The following is an 8,491-nucleotide window of genomic DNA, read 5'->3' on the forward strand; positions in this document are numbered from 1 at the left end:
GTCTTTACTGGGGAGTGACTAACCTAACCTTTTTTTTTTTTTGTCACAGGTTCCAATTATACACTGCATATATCAGATTGCTCTAAACCTCTTAACTCTGAGCTCTGAATTCAAAGAGAGGGTAACATTGGAACTCCTTAGTTACATTCATGGCAGCCCCGTTAACTTTTGTATTGTTGAGGGGTTAGAGCTAGGGCAGGGGTCAGCAACCTTTTCAAACCAAAGAGCCAAACTACATCAAAATTCAGAACAAGTGGGTGGGCAGGAGCTGGCATCAGTTGAAGATAGGGAGGAGAAGGCAGTCAAGAGCAGTGGGGGAGGTCCTCTGGTGGCAGAAGGACAAAGGTGTCTGTCTTAGAAGCTAGAGGTTGTGGGTTTGAATCCCTGTGCTGGGGGGCAGGGAGCTGGGTAGCTACCTCCAGTGTTCCAGGGTTGCCCTGCCCTGCCCTCAGGGAACCTAGTCCTGCCTATCACTCCAGGTTCTGGCCCAATGAACCCTAGGCAGGGCTACTGCCATTCTCAATGTGGCAGCTTTTCCCTAGGCCACTTGTAGCACCTCTCCTTTGGTACCTGCTCATCTGTCCTCAGCTCACACCCACACAGCTAAGGTTGCCAGGTGTCCAGTATTGACCTGGACAGTTTGGTATTTTCACCTCCTTTCAGGTAAAAAAAATCAGAAAATACAGGACACCTAAAATGCCCAGTATTTTCTGCTTTTTTTTTTCTGCCAGGAGGCAAAAATACCAGACACCTAGCAACCTTACCACATTTAGCTACCGCCCCCCCACCCAACCCAGCCCCCGGGCCCCTCCCGGACTCTTCTCTCAGCCCCCCTGAGCCCCACCTCCTCCCCACTTACCTGGTTCCACAGGGGAGCGCTCTTCTCACACAGAGTAAGAAAACAAGATGGCAAAAAAAAAACAAAAAAAAAACCCAAAGGCCTTAAAGGGGCCATGCTGTCTTTTGTATTTTTTTCTCCTTAACTGTAGGGGTCCTTTTTTTTTTTCTCAACAACTTTGGTCTCCCCCCTTTTTTGGGTAGTGGTGGTGTGTGTTCTGTGTTTTTGGTTAAACCATCTGCAATCCTACACACAGCTGCCCCACACACCACTTCCTCCTTCCTGTCCTTTAGCTCTTTTCCCTTTCCTTGCCTGGGGGAGACCTTTTAAAGCATTGGCTGCAGATGTCTAATTATCCTGTAGCTTCTAGCAAGTTCTAATTGACTCTAAGTGCCTGCCTGATATCCTTCAGTTAGGCTTAGGCTTGGGCTTTTTTTTACTCAGGGAAGAGAAAGCAGTTCACCCAAGCCCCAGCATATCTTACCTCTATCAGTGAGCAGCAGCCAGCTAGTCTGGGTTTGTAACGCACCTTAGGACCAAATTAGATCTAAATGACAGTTTTGCATATACACTCAATCATCACTTTATAAACAAAGCATAAGCCATTTTAAAGGGCTCAACATAGGTCACTGTAATAGAGAAATATGCTATTCAGGCTCAGAGCGAATGGGTCAGTTTTCTTTCATTATACAAACATTGTTTAAATACATGCATTAAATAGTTTCTATTAAAATGTACGGTCTGACTACCACACCTATCTGAAATAGGAAGCCTGCCATTGATGCTCCAAAAAGCACTGGTTGAGAAGTTAGACAAAATAGATCCAACATTAATATGCAGTTAAATATTATTCCAGGAGGTGGTGTCATAGGGCTTTGTAGTACATTTTTTAAAACCCTCAGCAGGAAAAGAAGTAGTCAATGAAGAACAAAGGAGGGAAAGAGGGGCAGAGAATTTAAAATCTGGTATTGGGATTTAGCAATCATCTTGTTAAAACAGCGCTATCTTCGGCAAAACTTTGCACCAAATGCATCAGAAAAAGAAAAACAACACAGCTAAATAACACAGCCTGCACCATGTGGTCTCCCTCACCTCTATCTCTAGTACATAAGTGGTACTCAACTAGGGATACATGTACCGCTGGGGGTACACAGAGGTGTTTCAGGGGGTACATCAACTCATCTAGATATTTGCCTAGTTTTAAAACAGACTACATAAAAAGCACTAGCAAAGTCAGTACAATCTAAAACTACATACAGAGCTTGACATGTTTATACTGCTCTATACTTAGAATCCTGCAAATCCACAGAGATCCACTTTATATCCACAGGTAGCTGCATCTGCGGGTGGATGCAGATATCCATGGCTCATTTTTGCAGATGCAGATACAAATTTTCTTAGCATGGGAGTAATTTAGTAAAAACACAGGGTGGCATGGTGCAATATATTGAAGGTTGATTTGTATTTGTGTTGATATACTAACTGAAGATTTAGGGAGTCAGATATTGGGGGGGATAGGTGTCAGCCCTCAGTCTCACAGATTTCATCGCACTATTCCCAGGCAACACAGCCAGCTCTGGAAAATAAGAGCATTTAGCTCAGGCTATGTCGAAAGAGGGATGTAAAATTAGACTTACTGAAATTGCAAATGAAGCCAGGATTTGAATTTTCCATGCTTCATTTGCATTCTTTTGTAAGTGGGTATTTTGAAAGTGAAACCGCCATCTAGGCTTGGTTCGTTCGAAAAAAAATCCCTTTTTTGAAAAATCTTGTAAACCTAATTTTTTCACTGAAAATAAGCGGCAGAATGGCTCTTGTGCAAGAGAGGGTTTTTGCACAAGAAGGAGCTGTGTGTACACAGTTCCTTCTTGAGCAAAAGCCCCTTGCGCAAAAATGGCAGCTCATTAAGTATGCAAATGAGGCACAACAATATTCATCACCATGCCTCATTTGTATATGTTCTTGCGCAAGACTGGGCAGTGTAGATATAGCCTGTGTGGGCAACAGTAAATAAAACGTGTCACAGGCCACACATAGGGCTGCAATGGATCGCATGAGGCCCACAGGCCGTAGGTTGCCCACCACCGACTTAGCTTGTTCTCTGCCAGGCAATGTAGACTGTTGGTTATAGGCAGGTGATTACCTCTCCAAATATTTAGCAAGGCTGTTTTAAACTGTTGTTTGTGCAGGCTTCATCCTATTCTGTCCTCTGTTTCCAAACATCTTGAGGCAACAAATGGAGAGCCCTTTTCATCCCAAGATGCATTTCTGCCTCTTCACTCTTATTATTTTAGCTGCTTGCTTAACAGATGTAGACCTCTTCTGAAAACTTCCACACACTGTGCAGCGGCGGTCAAAAAGGCAAATAGGATGCTAGGAATTATTAGGAAAGGGATAGAAAATAGGACCCAGAATATCTTACTGCCCCTGTATAAAACTATGGTACGCCCACATCTTGAATACTGTGTACAAATGTGGTCTCCTCACCTCAAAAAAGATATTTTGGCCTTGGAAAGGGTTCAGAAAAGGGCAACTAAAATGATTAGGGGTTTGGAACGGGTCCCATATGAGGAGAGGTTAAAACGACTGGGACTTTTCAGTTTAGAAAAGAGGAGACTAAGGGGGGATATAATAGAGGTCTATAAAATCATGAGTGGTGTGGAGAGGGCCGATAAAGGAAAGTTATTTATTAGTTCCCTAAATAGAAGAACTAGAGGACACCAAATGAAATTAATGGGTAGCAGGTTTAAAACTAATAAAAGAAAGTTCTTCTTCACACAGTGTGTAGTCAACCTGTGGAACTCCTTGCCAGAGGAGGCTGTGAAGGCTAGAACTATAATAGAGTTTAAAGAGAAGCTAGATAATTTCATGGAGGTTAGGTCCATAAAAGGCTATTAGCCAGGGGATAAAATGGTGTCCTTGGCCTCTGTCTGTCAGAGGCTGGAGAAGAATGGCAGGAGACAAATCACTTGATCATTGTCTTCGGTCCACCCTCTCTGGGGCACCTGGTGCTGGCCACTGTCGGTAGACAGGATACTGGGCTAGATGGACCTTTGGTCTGACCCAGTGCGTCAGTTCTTATGTTCTTATGTTCTCTTTGTGCATGTGACACAAAATATTGCATAAAAGAAGATTAACCATACAAAGATAGCGGTATTGAATAAAAGCATCCTGGCACTGAATAAAAGCATCCTGATTGCAATGTAGAAATATTGCAGCTTCCTGAAAAGGTTTTTTACATTTTGTAATAGTGGTAATAAGCCTAGTATTTCTGTCCAATTCAGCACATTATTATCACTTACAAATTGGATCATGATTGATGAATAGTGTATTAGTTAGTTACTTGTTACATATATTTTACTAGTCAAATATGCCTAATGCCAGTAGAATAGTTGGTTTGGGATTTCCAGTGTTTGAGTTTTTTTAAATTTAAAAACCAAATTTTTATACTTAGCAAAGCAACTCTTAATCTTTCCAAATTAGCTGTTTCTTGGGCTGATGTGCTGAAACAAAGCCAGGATGTTTATTTAATTAACCAAAAGGGGAGGAAGCATGTAATAACTTATAACAGACTACATGTACTTTTTTTAGGATACCATAAGTCAAATAAGACTTAACCGATGCATCCATACAAATTGACAGACACATTTTAGAAAGCTGGATCGCTTAAATTATATCATATAGATAGTCCCCTTCAATTACACAGTTTTCAGGTGGAAGACATCAGCCATTAAAATCTAAGTGAGGTACTGTATATCAATTTCAAGGCTGGAAGCCAAAAAAGGGTTATTTCAGTGCAAAGCTACATTATATGGTAAATTACATGGTCCAAAATATCCCCTAAAAATGTATAGGGAGAAATCACAGCGGGGGTGATTTCATGGGGTTTTATTAAGTTAGCTACAAGATCAGAGATTTAGTAACTGTAAGAAAACTGTTCTAACGAAATAGTTATTATAATTCTTTTATTGTATAATGGATAATGGGATCAAACGAAAAACATGAATTTTGAGGCCTAACCCAGAATTATGTCAGCGTGTAAGCTGGTCTTCCAAAGGAAATGAGGGAACCCCAATAAAGTTAGACTGGACATTGTACTAGTGCAAAGTGGGAGGTAGTATAAAACCCTGAATTGTCTTAACTGCCATGCTGTTTTGCTGCGTGTGCATTTAACACTCACGTGAATGGTAGCTGGGGAAGCCACCCTGGTTTTTAGAGGGCTTTCTAATGTGGTTACGTCAACCATAACAACGTGTGCATCGCTATAGAAACGAAGAGAGAACTCCTGCACGAAGTGCTCCGTGGCTTAGAGGATTGGCTGTGGGTTAGGAAGTGCTCTGTCAGCAAGACGCAGGTTCAAATCCCCCTACCGCTTTGCGATAGCGGCGAGACCCCAGGTTAAAAATGTAAATACCCTTTCTTCTCCCCCCCCCCAAAAGACCAGTGAGCGACAGGTAATGCACCTGCAATAGGGAAGAAGAAGTTTGCTGCGTTCTCAGGAGAGCTGCCATAGAGGGTATTTCCAGGTAGCGTTGCGTAGTTAAGGTCTGTGAGTTGCCCTGACTTGGCAGCTGTTTGGGGGAGGGAGAAGTGAGCGCGTTATACGGGGAAGATGCGTTCCAAACGTGGTACCTTGAAATCCTTTCTCCGGTGGCGATGGATACATACAAGCCTTACCTACACGATTTCAACCACTTGTTCTTGAGAGGAACTGGGTGCCGCTTTTGCGTGAACCTTGGAAACGGAGCTATTCTGCTGCAGCTGCTACTCTCCTCTGCTTGGCAAGGGTTTCAGGCGGGGAGATAGAGATAGGGAAGGGTGTATTCGTCCTCTGCTTATAGAGAAGAATGGGAGCATTTTACACCCCTTGAAAGTTTTTGTATGGTCGCTTTGCAATTTCTGGCGGGTTTGCGGCAGGCAAATGGCGCGGAGAGTTGAATTAATGAATTCCAGCGTCCATTGAAGCGAGGCCTGCCTGGACTGCTCCTCCCAGCTTTGCAGCTGCACGCTCTGCACACAAGAGATCTGGAAGTTTGTTTTGCTGCTGCTGTGTTTTGCTTTAGTTGTAGTGAGTCCTGAAAAATTTTCCTTGCCTGCTCTGGAGCTGCTGATATTTGGGGCAATTACATGGAAGGAGAGGTGCACCATTGCAATTACATTCCACCCGCCCCCCTCCGTCGGGCTGTTTTACATACATAAGGCCGGAAAGTAGCCGTGGCTACTTTTGCACTTCAGAAGTTTATCTACTGAGTGGAGGAGGGAACTGCGCTGTGCTCCGCGCGGGGAGCCGCGGTTAGAACGCTGGGCCAAGCGATGGAACGCAGCCAGAGGCAGATAGAATGTCGGGCCAGGCGGATGGAACGCGACCAGCACACACAGAACGTTGGCCCAAACGGATGGAACGCGGGCCCGAGCTCATTGGCTGCTGCCTTCCACTGGCTGCTTTCCCCTGCTGCTAGCCCGTCAGGCGCGGTGGCCAAGTGGTAAGGCGTCGGTCTCGTAAACCGAAGATCGCGGGTTCGAACCCCGTCCGTGCCTGAAAAGGGAATATAGCGCCCGGGCTGCTTTGGCAGGGGAGCCTGACTCCTCCTCTCACACAGCCTCTTTTTATTTTTCAGCCTCTGCTCCGTTTATTGAGAAACTCAAAGGGGGCCCGGGCTGCGGCGGCGAGGGGGCCGTGTATCCTCCCTCTGCTCCTCCCCGGGGAGGTGCTACTGCATGGACCGGGCTCTGGCGCCGCCGCACAAACCGCACCGAGCCGGATGGGCCCTCCAGATTGCTGGGTTGGGCGCGCACCACCAGTGGAGCGTTGTAAGGGGGTGGGATTGCTCTCTGCAGACCCTCCCCCCCCTGCAAGCAGCGATCTTCAGCCCTAGCCTAACAAAGCGGAGCGGAGCCCACGTCGCGACTGCAGGCGGACAGTCTGCTCCTGCCTTGCATCGCAAAGCGGGCGGGACGGGAGCCTTGCAGGAGAAGAGCTTTGCGGAGAGGGAGACAAGCGGGGGGGGGACTGTTTTCATGCGTTGCTTGTGTGCTGGAGAGAGATCGCGAGAAAGAACGGGGACCAGTCCGCGTTCCTGTATTGCAACGGGGAGGGGTTGCAGCTGGGGAGCCGGTTTTCTTGCGTTGCACATGCTGCGGGGAGGAGAGGGGGCCGGATTTCGTTGCCTCGCACAGTGGGGCATGCAGCTGGACCGCCCATGGTCATGCATTGCGCAGGGTTACAGCTGGGCAGCCCCGGGCTCAGCATTCCATGCGGACGATGCAGCTGGCCAGAGGTTCTGCTTTGCTCTGGTAGGGTTGCCAATTTTGGCCGAATGCATTTCTGGGGGTTTCCTCACGTGACATAACCTTTCTTGCAAAATGAATCTTTCGTTTCTGGAGGCTCTCGGCCAATCCGGGAGAGTTGGCAATACGAATGTACACTCCCATGTAATTAGTTAACCCGTTAAATGTTAAGTTTAACAGGCTAACTGATTACATGGGAGGGGGGAGGGGTTCTGAAGTAGCCACGGCTGGCTCGCCACGGCTGGGCAGGGCCTGTTCCAGCAGCTCTCAGCCCACAGCGACTGGGAGCGTGCAGCCTCGTGCGGAGGGCAGTGGGCTCCCAGTCTGCGCGGACTGGGAGCTGGCAGCCCTGCTGCTTCTGGTGTAATGTACACGGCTGCTACCTTGTAGGAATGTGCTATCGGTAACCAGCTCCCCTCCCACCAGCCTGAGGCTGAGTCGGTTGCATGTGGGCCAGGGAGGCTGCTCTTGGGTAATGGTTAATCGTTGCTCAATAAGCATCAACCATTAAGGCTACTATTTCCATTAAGGGTGATGCTAACCGGGTACCAGGTTAACTGGGTACCAGGTTAACCTACCTGTTTCCCTGCTTTGGGGGAAGTGGATTGGTATTGAAACTGGAGAACCAATTACTCTGGGCTGGGTAAGGATCTTGATAATGTCCTTTGAACAGTTGAGTGCAACACAAATAATGGCTTTAAAACAGCTTGCTGTGCCCCCACCGCATTTGTTAGTTATTGATCTTTCTAATCGACCAACCAGGTAGTTCCATGCATGTGGTTATTTAACATCCGGCATGTATAGACAGTCTAGGATGGAGTTAAGTGTCCAGTTCGCACGCTCTTTTGTCCTCAGCCCATAGTAACACTGAAGATGCAGCAGGGAACTCACAGCTCCTTTCTATTAAAGGGAGCAATCCCTCTGTACCATCCAGGTCTGAGTGAGCAGCAGCTGGAGAGTCCCTCATCATACCCCTAATGGAGGACACAAATCTGGGATGAGTAAAGAGCTAAGACACTGATAACACCTGTCTTGTGGCTAATGATCAACTGTGACCAAAAACACTTCTGCGTGTCTTTATCTTTGTTAGAACGAGAAGTCCTGTGGCACCTTATAGACTAACAGATTTATTGGAACATAAGCTTTCGTGGGCAAAGACCTACTTCATCAGATGCATGTAGTGGAAATTCAGCTATTTCCACTATATGCATCTGACAAAGTGGGTGTTTGCCCATGAAAGTTTAGGCTCCAATAAATCTGTTAGTCTATAAGGTGCCACAGGATTTCTCATTGTTCTTGTGGATTCAGACTAACACGGCTACCCCCCTGATACTTATCTTTGTTAATAACTTAAACTGTGTAAGA

The 8,491-nt window shown here is 46.3% G+C and overlaps 1 non-coding gene across 1 annotated transcript; it reads left to right on the forward strand.

Moving 5' to 3' along the window:
• The first annotated feature begins 6,304 nt into the window (after positions 1–6,304).
• On the forward strand, positions 6,305–6,376 carry TRNAT-CGU (transfer RNA threonine (anticodon CGU)). Its single transcript has one exon. It is a non-coding gene; the product is annotated as a tRNA-Thr (tRNA).
• Positions 6,377–8,491: the final 2,115 nt, after the last annotated feature.

The sequence above is a fragment of the Pelodiscus sinensis genome, chromosome 20 (assembly GCF_049634645.1).
Source record: "Pelodiscus sinensis isolate JC-2024 chromosome 20, ASM4963464v1, whole genome shotgun sequence".
Lineage (NCBI taxonomy): Eukaryota > Metazoa > Chordata > Testudines > Trionychidae > Pelodiscus > Pelodiscus sinensis.